Consider the following 8,869-nt stretch of genomic DNA (forward strand, 5'->3'; position numbering starts at 1 on the left):
GCTCCCAAGGGAGGAGCATGCACTGCTATGAGCTCATATGACCAAAAACCCAACACAATAAGGAAGGTTGGTAAAGGTTCCCTAAGTGTGTAACGTTTAGATTGAGATAAAAATAAGAGTTGACAACATGGAAGTCTTCTTCAATATCAATCCATTTTTATTACAACAAATACATTTAAAACACCTAATATCTTCAGACACAATGATGGGCTTTGGAGACAGAGGGGAGAGCAAAACATACCACATCATTCCCACCTGTCATGGAATGTTTTTCTATAGCAATGTAGGCAGATTTTGATCTTCCATTTCCTCTCAGAATGTTTATCTCCTGACTATCCACATGTCTTATTCTCTCCCTTCTTTCAGGTTTTAACCCAAGTGACTTTTTTTTTCTTTTCAGTAAACCTTTTCTAAATACTCCGTTACTTCTTGTCCCCCACCTTCCCTGTATTTACCCACATTTAACATTCAATGTATTTTGTGTGTTTGTCTTCTATACTATCCGTATCTCATTTTAGAATGAAAGACTCACGAGGTGGGTTTTTTTTTTCTATTTTCCTCACAGTTATATCTCTAAATTCCCCAACAGGGGTGGATGTCGAGTTGGTACTCAATAAATATTGATTGGATAAATAATTATGAATGCAATGGGCATTATGAAGGAAATTCTAGCAATTAAGTGGTAGAAACAATACAAAAATATCTTTGCATGTAATCTTCATTTTAAGTATTCCTGCCATGATACTATATATTAGAATATCTCTAATACTCACAAAGATATCTACCATAGCAAAACTTTGCCTTATCCTTCCCTGCCCTTCTTCTCCCCATTTTATGGGCAGTTTAAGTGTAAAGGTGGCAGTTTAATTAACAGAACAAATACATAATGAACATTACATCCACAGAGTATAAGTCAAGGCTTAATCGTAGATTCCTATTATCATTCTATCTGTGAATCTTCATAAACACACAGCCAATGAAAAGGAACAGATAGATTGCTTATTCTAGGACCCCTCATATTGATCCCTAGTGAATTATCACCTGTAATTATAAATTACAGCATATTGCCCAAACACTGGTTTCTTGGCAGAAAAATATCTGAATTTTTCATGGCAGAGTCTCCCTGCTTTGCTCTATTGCAACTATACTCTGTGTGCCCTGCAAACTTTAGCCCTGTGCTTCTTTCAGGGAATGCCAGAACTCCATTTCCAATATGTGTGTGGGAGGAAGGTTTTCCCCTCACACCACCAAGCTGAGTGTCCTACAGTTCAACTCAATTATGATGCTGTCTACCCACGGATAGCCTCACATCCCACAAGTTAAGGGCTCAGTCCTAGAAGACTGCCTCCATCCCACTTCAGATGCCAGCATCAAGCCCAAGTTGTCACCTGTCTATGCTTCAGACTGACTGGCTATAAATCAGAGGTTCCCATGACCTTCTCCTTGAGTTTGATTAATTTGCCAGAGGAGCTCACAGAACCCAGAAAACTCATTTACTCCCTAGATTACTGGTTTATTATAAAAGGCTATAACTCAAGAACAGCCAGATGGGCAAGGTGTGGGGTATAAAAATGTCAAACTTCCATGTTCTCTCCAAGTGTGCCCATTCTCCCCAAATCCTCATGTGTTCATCAACCCAGAAACTCTCTAAGTCCCATCGTTTTGGGTTTTTATGGAAGCTTCATTATATAGGCATGGTTGATTGAACCACTGACCATTGGCAATTAAATGCAATCTTCAGCTTCTTTACCCTCCACAGAGGTTAGTGGGTGGGACTGAAGGTTCAAACTCTAATAACACAGTTGGCTCCACTGGCAGCCAGCCCCTATACTTAGGTGGGGTCCAGAAGTCATTCCATTAACATAACCAAAGACACTATTATAGATCTCAACACTTAGGAAATCCCAAGGGTTTAGAGCTGCGAACCAGGATATATATGTGTGAGCCAGAATGAGCCAAGATACATATATATATATATATATATATATATATATATATATATATACATATATATATATATCACATTATTGTAACTTATTTTGCCTACTTCTATGGAGTTTTTAATTAAAATAATAAATTTTAAAAATAGGGTTAAAAAACCTACTTTCACTATGTCCATTACTCTCCCAAACAGTTCGGTTACTCTAAGGTTTAGGTGCAATACCATATTATTTGCACCTCCTCAACCCACCCTAGATCTGAGTGAAATGATCCAATAACTGTTTTGCTATTTGTTTGGTTTTTTTCTCTCTTTAAGCTTTATGTATAATTATATGTGTTTCAAGTGTATTTTCATCAGTGTACTATGGATCATATTATCTTATTCAAACCCCATTCCAATATAACAAAATACTTTTAGGCAGTTTACAATAGGAAATGTTTGTTATGTTTCTTTTTTTTTTTAATATATGAAATTTATTGTCAAATTGGTTTCCATACAACACCCAGTGTGTTATGTTTCTTTTTATTACCCCATGACACAAGTTGATTCCTGATCATTTTCTTCTGACCTTGGTCTTCAGGAATTCCAGAGATAAATTTCACTCAAATGTCCAAAACCGATCTCTTTGCTTCACAACCAAAACATTACAGGAAGACAGAGTTAGGAATAGAGAGAAACAACAGCTTTATTGCTTTGCAAGACAAAGGAGGCTGCCACAGGCTATGACCTTCAAAAACTGCAAGCCTGTCCAGAGCTAGGGGCTAGGGGGTTTTATAAGGAAAGCCAGGATCAAGTGGGCTTCTACCAGAATTATGTTTATGCTGCCAACCTACTTAGTTGTTTTCAGGGTGGTGCTGGTTCCAGAAACTAAAAGCCAAGAAAGGAGTGAGGGAGGTTTGCAGAAGAGAGGGAAAAGATCACTTAGTTTAAAATCCAACCTCATTGAAGATTTTATGGAGTCATTTTGATTTTTGTTCAACTCTATGCTTTTAAGCAGTTTCAAAATACAGTAATATTGCCACATTTGATGTAATTCAGAAATGTTCTCCTGCATGATGTTCAAATCCCCGCTTTATCTTTCTTCACAAGGACGTCTTGCCAAATCACATGTGTTCTGCTCAGCATTTTACATGTATGATGTCATTTAAGTCTCAAAAGAAGAATGTAAGAAAGTTTCTTTTATTAATAAGAACATTTATGTATAAATGTTAATAAGTAAACGTATAAGTAAAACTACTTGTGCATATGTATGTGCATGTGAGTACATGGACATATTTGGGGGGGTTATACACACACATATTTACACACACACATTCCTAATATTGTCAATGATGTCTTATAAGTTTTGGAAGATTTAAATAAAAAATAAATTCATAGGGAATAATTACTTTTCAATTTTGCATGGACTGACCCATTAGTTTGATAATGCATTCTTGTCCACCTTTGATTAAGCTATTGTTCATGATGCTAATGTATAAAAAAGTCTCCTTTAAAAACTGACTTAAAATATGTCATATTTTCATTTCTAGATGCTTCTGTGTTAGCCGCGTAAATTCAAGTGGGCTTTCCATTTTCCATCCAAGGCAATCCAAGCTTTTTCATTCATAACATCTTTTTGTGCAATTGCACACCACTTCATTTCAAAATATTTACAGTATTAGTAATTTTATCCTTTCCTTTTCTCTCTTTCTCTCTTTTGTTCTCTTCCTGTATTCATATTATTAAAATGCAGTCATCAGCTATCAGACTCATTCTACCATCCTGAATATACAAGCTTCAATCATCCTGGCATTTTCATTTATTCAAATTACATACCCAAGTGTAATTGATTCCCAGTCCCCTTCATTTACTCTGAGCTAGAGATTTCTTTAAAACACAGATTTTATGATACATTTCCACCTCCTTGTTACATTTCTTAATACGCCAAGGCCCAGAGATACAATTAAATAATTTGGACAGAACTTGAATAGTCCCCACGTGTAAGACTTACTTGGAGTTCTGTGAAGCATTTTAAGTCAGGAGATTTCCTAAATGCATCTCTCTGCTTTAATTTCAATGGTATTACTAAGAAAGAAAGAGGAAGAATTAATTACTTGTGTTTGCTGTTTCTTTTATATTTAATAATATTCTGTAGAGAGGGAAATGGTGGTGATTATTAGCATTCCTATCAGATGCCTTTAACAGTGATGTCTAAAAAACTAAAAGCCAAGATTGTGACCTTTTTTTTTTTAAAGATAATATATAATTTAATGTTTCAAAGGCAATGGGATGAGATGAGATGGTTTTAGGAATAAGCAGAGCTGCATCTGAATATCAGTATCACTGCATGATGTTGTTGGACTTCTTGGCAGCCTGTGACTTAATGATGTTTGTGTGTGTTTTGAGGGAAGTGTTATAGTAAACTAAGACCTGGCCCTACAGTTTCTTTTGATTCATCATGCTTCAGTTTCAAAATCCATGCAATATGCCTTCCCCCCGCCTCCCTTAATGTATTTCTCATTGGTCTGTTTTGGCAACAATTCTGGTTTGGGATTTCTGATTTGAGTATCCTTCAAATGCCTGTCTTTTGTTAGCCATCCCTCCTTCTTACACATTTGTCTGCTCACTCATTCTCTTCGATTATCTACAAAGTACCTGTTATAATACATCAATATGCTATATAAGCCTTAGATGTGATCTATATCTGAGATATTCCACATAGATAATATGCTGTCTCATTACAGAAGAGGTACAGAAAAAAAAAAAAAAAGAAAAGAAAAAGAAAGCTGTCATTTGAACATTATTATCTATGTCCTAGGTTCTGAAGTAGGTATTTTAGATATGTTATCTTATTAATTCCTGAACAAGCCTGTAACTGTCTTTATTCCTTTCATCAAAAAAATACTGAGGTTAGGGGTGGCTCAGTCAATTAAACATTTGACTTTGGCTCAGGTCATGATCTCATGGTCTGTGACTTTGAGCCCCACATAAGGCTCTGTGCTGACACCTCAGAGCCTGGAGCCTACTTTGGATTTTGTGTCTCCCTCTCTCTCTCTCTCCCACACGCATGCTCTGTCTGTCTGCCTCTCTCAAAAATAAATAAACATTAAAAAATTTTTAAAAAATACCGAGATTACAAGATGAAAAGAGATTTAGGGATTAGATGAACAATAATGTGGATATATTTAACATTATTGACCTGTACACTCAAACATTTTTAAGATGGTAAATTTTATTATGTGTATTTTACCACAATTAGATATTTAAAAATAAATACTGGGGCACCTGGGTGGCTTAGTCAGTTATGCATCCGACTCTTGGTTTCAGCCCAGGTCGTGATCCCACGGTTTGTGGGTTCAAGCCCTGTGTCGGGCTCTGCACTGGCAGCATGGAGTCTGCTTGGGATTCTCTGTCTCTCCCCCTCTCTCTTTACCCCTCCCCTGCTTGAGTTTTCTCAAAAGAAAAAAAAAAGACTTAAAACCAACATTTAAATAAGTAAATAGATAAATAAATACTAAGTGAACTATTTAAGTATTTGGCTTGATGTCACCACAAGTAAGTGAAAGATCTTGGATTAAAAATTCAGTTTAATAAAGCTTCTCTTTGCACTGTACTTTATTACTGAATAAGATTATTGTCAAAAGAGGGACATCAGCCACCTGCTTTGGCGGTTCAAATAAGGAACGAAGAATGTGTTTGTAACACTTCCACTGCTGGACTCACTCCTTATACTGGAACGATCTCTGAGGGAGTTCCCTCCATTACATTGTATGTTTCCTGAAGGACAGTACCTTGTCTTAGACATCTTGCTATTTCACACTTTGACATGGTACCTGCAACACCACAGACACTCACCAATCCCATGTGAGCAAGATCTTGAAGGGCCTGATGCTAGAAATTGACCTTGAACGATGCACAGAACTTCATGAGGTGAAGGTGGGGGAAGAAAAGGCAGAAATCCGGTGGAAAGAAGTACTTGAGAAAGCTGTGAATAAAAGGAAGCATGGGGCATGTGAAGAGTACAAATCCGTTTCATTTCTTCAAATGGGGAGTGGGACAGGATTAGAATGAGCACCGTGGCCTGCATTATTCCAAAAACATTACCTTTCATTTTTATTTATTTTTAAACTTTTATTTCAGAGACAGAGGGAGAGAATGCAGGTCGGGAAGTGGGGCAGAGGAAGAGAAAGAGAGATTCCCAAGCAGGCTCCATGCTCAATGCAGAGCCTGATATGGGATCATGATCTGAGCCTAAATCAAGAGTCAGAAGCTCAATCGACTGAGCCACCCAGGTGCCCCCAAAACAATATCTTTTATTAACTGGAGTTATCTGTTACTCAGCATTTACCTATCTCTTCTGAATGGTGATGGCTATGTGTGGATTCTGTGCGATCCCTAAGTGTCTTCTGAATCATCAAAGCAACATTAAATTATTTCTATTATCTAGTCAAAAATTATATTCTATCCTATCCTAATTCTTTAAAAATCGTATTTCACACATAATACCGATGGTAGATGTATTAATCGGAATACTTGCTCATTCACAGCACTTCATTCTTCAAAGCTGCTGAATATTAAAACTTTTATTGTGCTCTTTCCATGTCAATCTCTGAGATACTGAACTGGGGCAACAAATTTAGTCGTCTTCCAGCTCTGGGCAATATTATCGTGAATATCCTTCTCTTTATGGTAAGATTTGTTTCCCAGATTTTACATACCAGTCTGTAAATCCAATCTGTATTCATCCATAGCATGTCCATGACCATAATATATGTCATAAATATTAATTATGTATGGATTGTAGAGGTGGCTATATCTTTAATATTTTACTTCAGTGTTTTTAGTTGACAGGCAAAAGTTTAAAACTTTTAAAAAGACATTGTAATCTATTATTAACATGAACATCAGCCACCATTCTCAATATGCATTTCCTTTTGTTCGTATTTCAAAGAGTATGCTATATTCCAGCCGTTGTCATTTCTGAGCTTCAAGGGCTTAGAAACTATTGTTCCATTTTTTTTACCTGCATATATCTAACATTTTGTCTTTTATCAGTTATTTTCACATAAGCATAGATATGAAAACATTTTTAAAATGGTCAGAGTGATGAGGTTTTGACTTTAATCAATGAGAGAAAGTTAATCCCTATTGGATATAAGAGGCTTATAAGGAAGTTTGAAAATTCAGAGAGAATTGTAATGAAATACTGAAGGAGCAATAATCACCTGATGAAAACTAGGGAGGTCAAAGGAAACATATGAAAAAGTTGCAAAGGCATTGGTCAATATGTTTTAGTTATAGTCTGGTAGGTATCTGCTACTCAATGAATAGCCCTGTATGTAGCCCAGCCCTCCTTCAGTTACAGCGGGCCAAACGACTAGTCCTGACCAATGGATCAAGAACAGAAGAGACATATATCATATTATGGGCTGATGCACAGAAAAGCAAAGTCAATTCCCTACACTCTGTGTTCTGCTGAGAATCCCAAAGAAGCCAATGTTTCAGATGGTGCCCCACTTGTGACCTGGCAGAGCTTGGTTTTCCCTGAATAACCAAGTGACTTTGTATAGCAGAGCCCTGTACCAACCTGTTTAGACATGGAGTAGCATGGATCAAGACACATAATGCAATTTTAATGTGTTTAGCCGCAGAATCTTCCCGAGTTTTCCTCTGCATAGCCTAATCTCACCTGAAAAGAACAAAAATTGATACTGGAAGTGGAGGGCCGTAATAAAATCTAAAATCTAAAACATGGGACTGGTGAAAAATTAACTAGCATCAGAGACTGAAAAGATAATGATTCATGTGACACAGTAGTGACACATTTGGTAAAACCTCTGCTTGTAATAGACTGGAAGGCAGATGCCGTTCCTCCTTATTCAACAGCACTCACTGCAGAAGTCAAAAAGGAAACAATGCGGATGTGTTGCTATTGCAAGCACTTAGCAAAGTAGTATATAAAAGAGATACGCGGGGTCATGCAGGGGCCATGCAGAAGCGGAAGGTCACAGGGCACCTGGGTGGCTCAGTCTATTAACTGAGCCCATTTTGGCTCAGGTCATGATCTCAAGGTTTGGGAGTTTGAGCCCTGCATCAGGCTTGCTGCTGTCAGCACAAAAAGCCTGCTTCAGATCCTCTGCCCCCCTCTTTCCGCCCCTCCCCTGCTCACTTGCTTGTTGCTTTCTCTCTCTTTCTTTCAAAAATAAATAAATAAATAAATAAACATTTAAAAAAAGGAAGTGAAAGGTCATAGACATTCTCTACATTCAGGAGACTGAAATAATGGAGAAACCAATTGTTCTGAGGCTTCAAATATTTTTTAAAAATCCAACTAAAAGGCTTTGTTTTAGGGACAGGATCAGATTCACAGCATAGCTTTCCCATCTAAATGTAAGAACCTCAAAGTGGCTGCCCATTGCATTGAGAGAAGCTTGAGGGAGGGAAAGCAAACCTGTATAACAAATCTTTGAACTGTATCTTCAAAAGAACACGGTGTATGCGATTATTGCCACGCTGGACTAACTGAATAAAGCAAACTAGAAGGTACTAAGTTTTGAAAAGAGAGAATTGATAGCTAAGTAAAGCCATTCTCAGGAAAGATAGAAGTGATGCTGAATAGATTTGAAAGGTTTCTGTCCATGAAACAGCACTAGCTAAACATTTTTGTCCTTAAGTCCCATCCTAATTGCCACATTCAGTGACAGCGAAGGGGACACTTCAAATGCCTAATAGCAGGCTATTGATCTAATGCTCATATTATTATGGCTATTAAAGGTCAAGAGCCTCATGGAGGGAGGGCTTCGTCTAATTAGTCAGGAGTGTATGTCATCAATTTGTTACTTGTCGTTTAAATCTCAAACATCCTTTTTTTTCTTTTTTGGAAGACCAATAGTATGGTGGAATAGGAAATGAATGGAAATATGCTTATTACTCATGTTCTTTATGTCA

General features: G+C 37.1%; 1 long non-coding RNA gene across 1 annotated transcript; it reads right to left on the reverse strand.

Moving 5' to 3' along the window:
• Window positions 1–2,660: 2,660 nt before the first annotated feature.
• On the reverse strand, window positions 2,661–7,604 carry LOC122233564. Its single transcript, XR_006211181.1, has 4 exons — window positions 7,509–7,604; window positions 5,777–5,906; window positions 3,933–4,006; window positions 2,661–3,092 (listed from the first exon to the last, which is right to left on the reverse strand). It is a non-coding gene; the product is annotated as an uncharacterized LOC122233564 (long non-coding RNA).
• Between the last annotated feature and the right edge of the window lie 1,265 nt (window positions 7,605–8,869).

Source organism: Panthera tigris, chromosome E1 (genome assembly GCF_018350195.1).
Source record: "Panthera tigris isolate Pti1 chromosome E1, P.tigris_Pti1_mat1.1, whole genome shotgun sequence".
Taxonomy (NCBI): domain Eukaryota; kingdom Metazoa; phylum Chordata; class Mammalia; order Carnivora; family Felidae; genus Panthera; species Panthera tigris.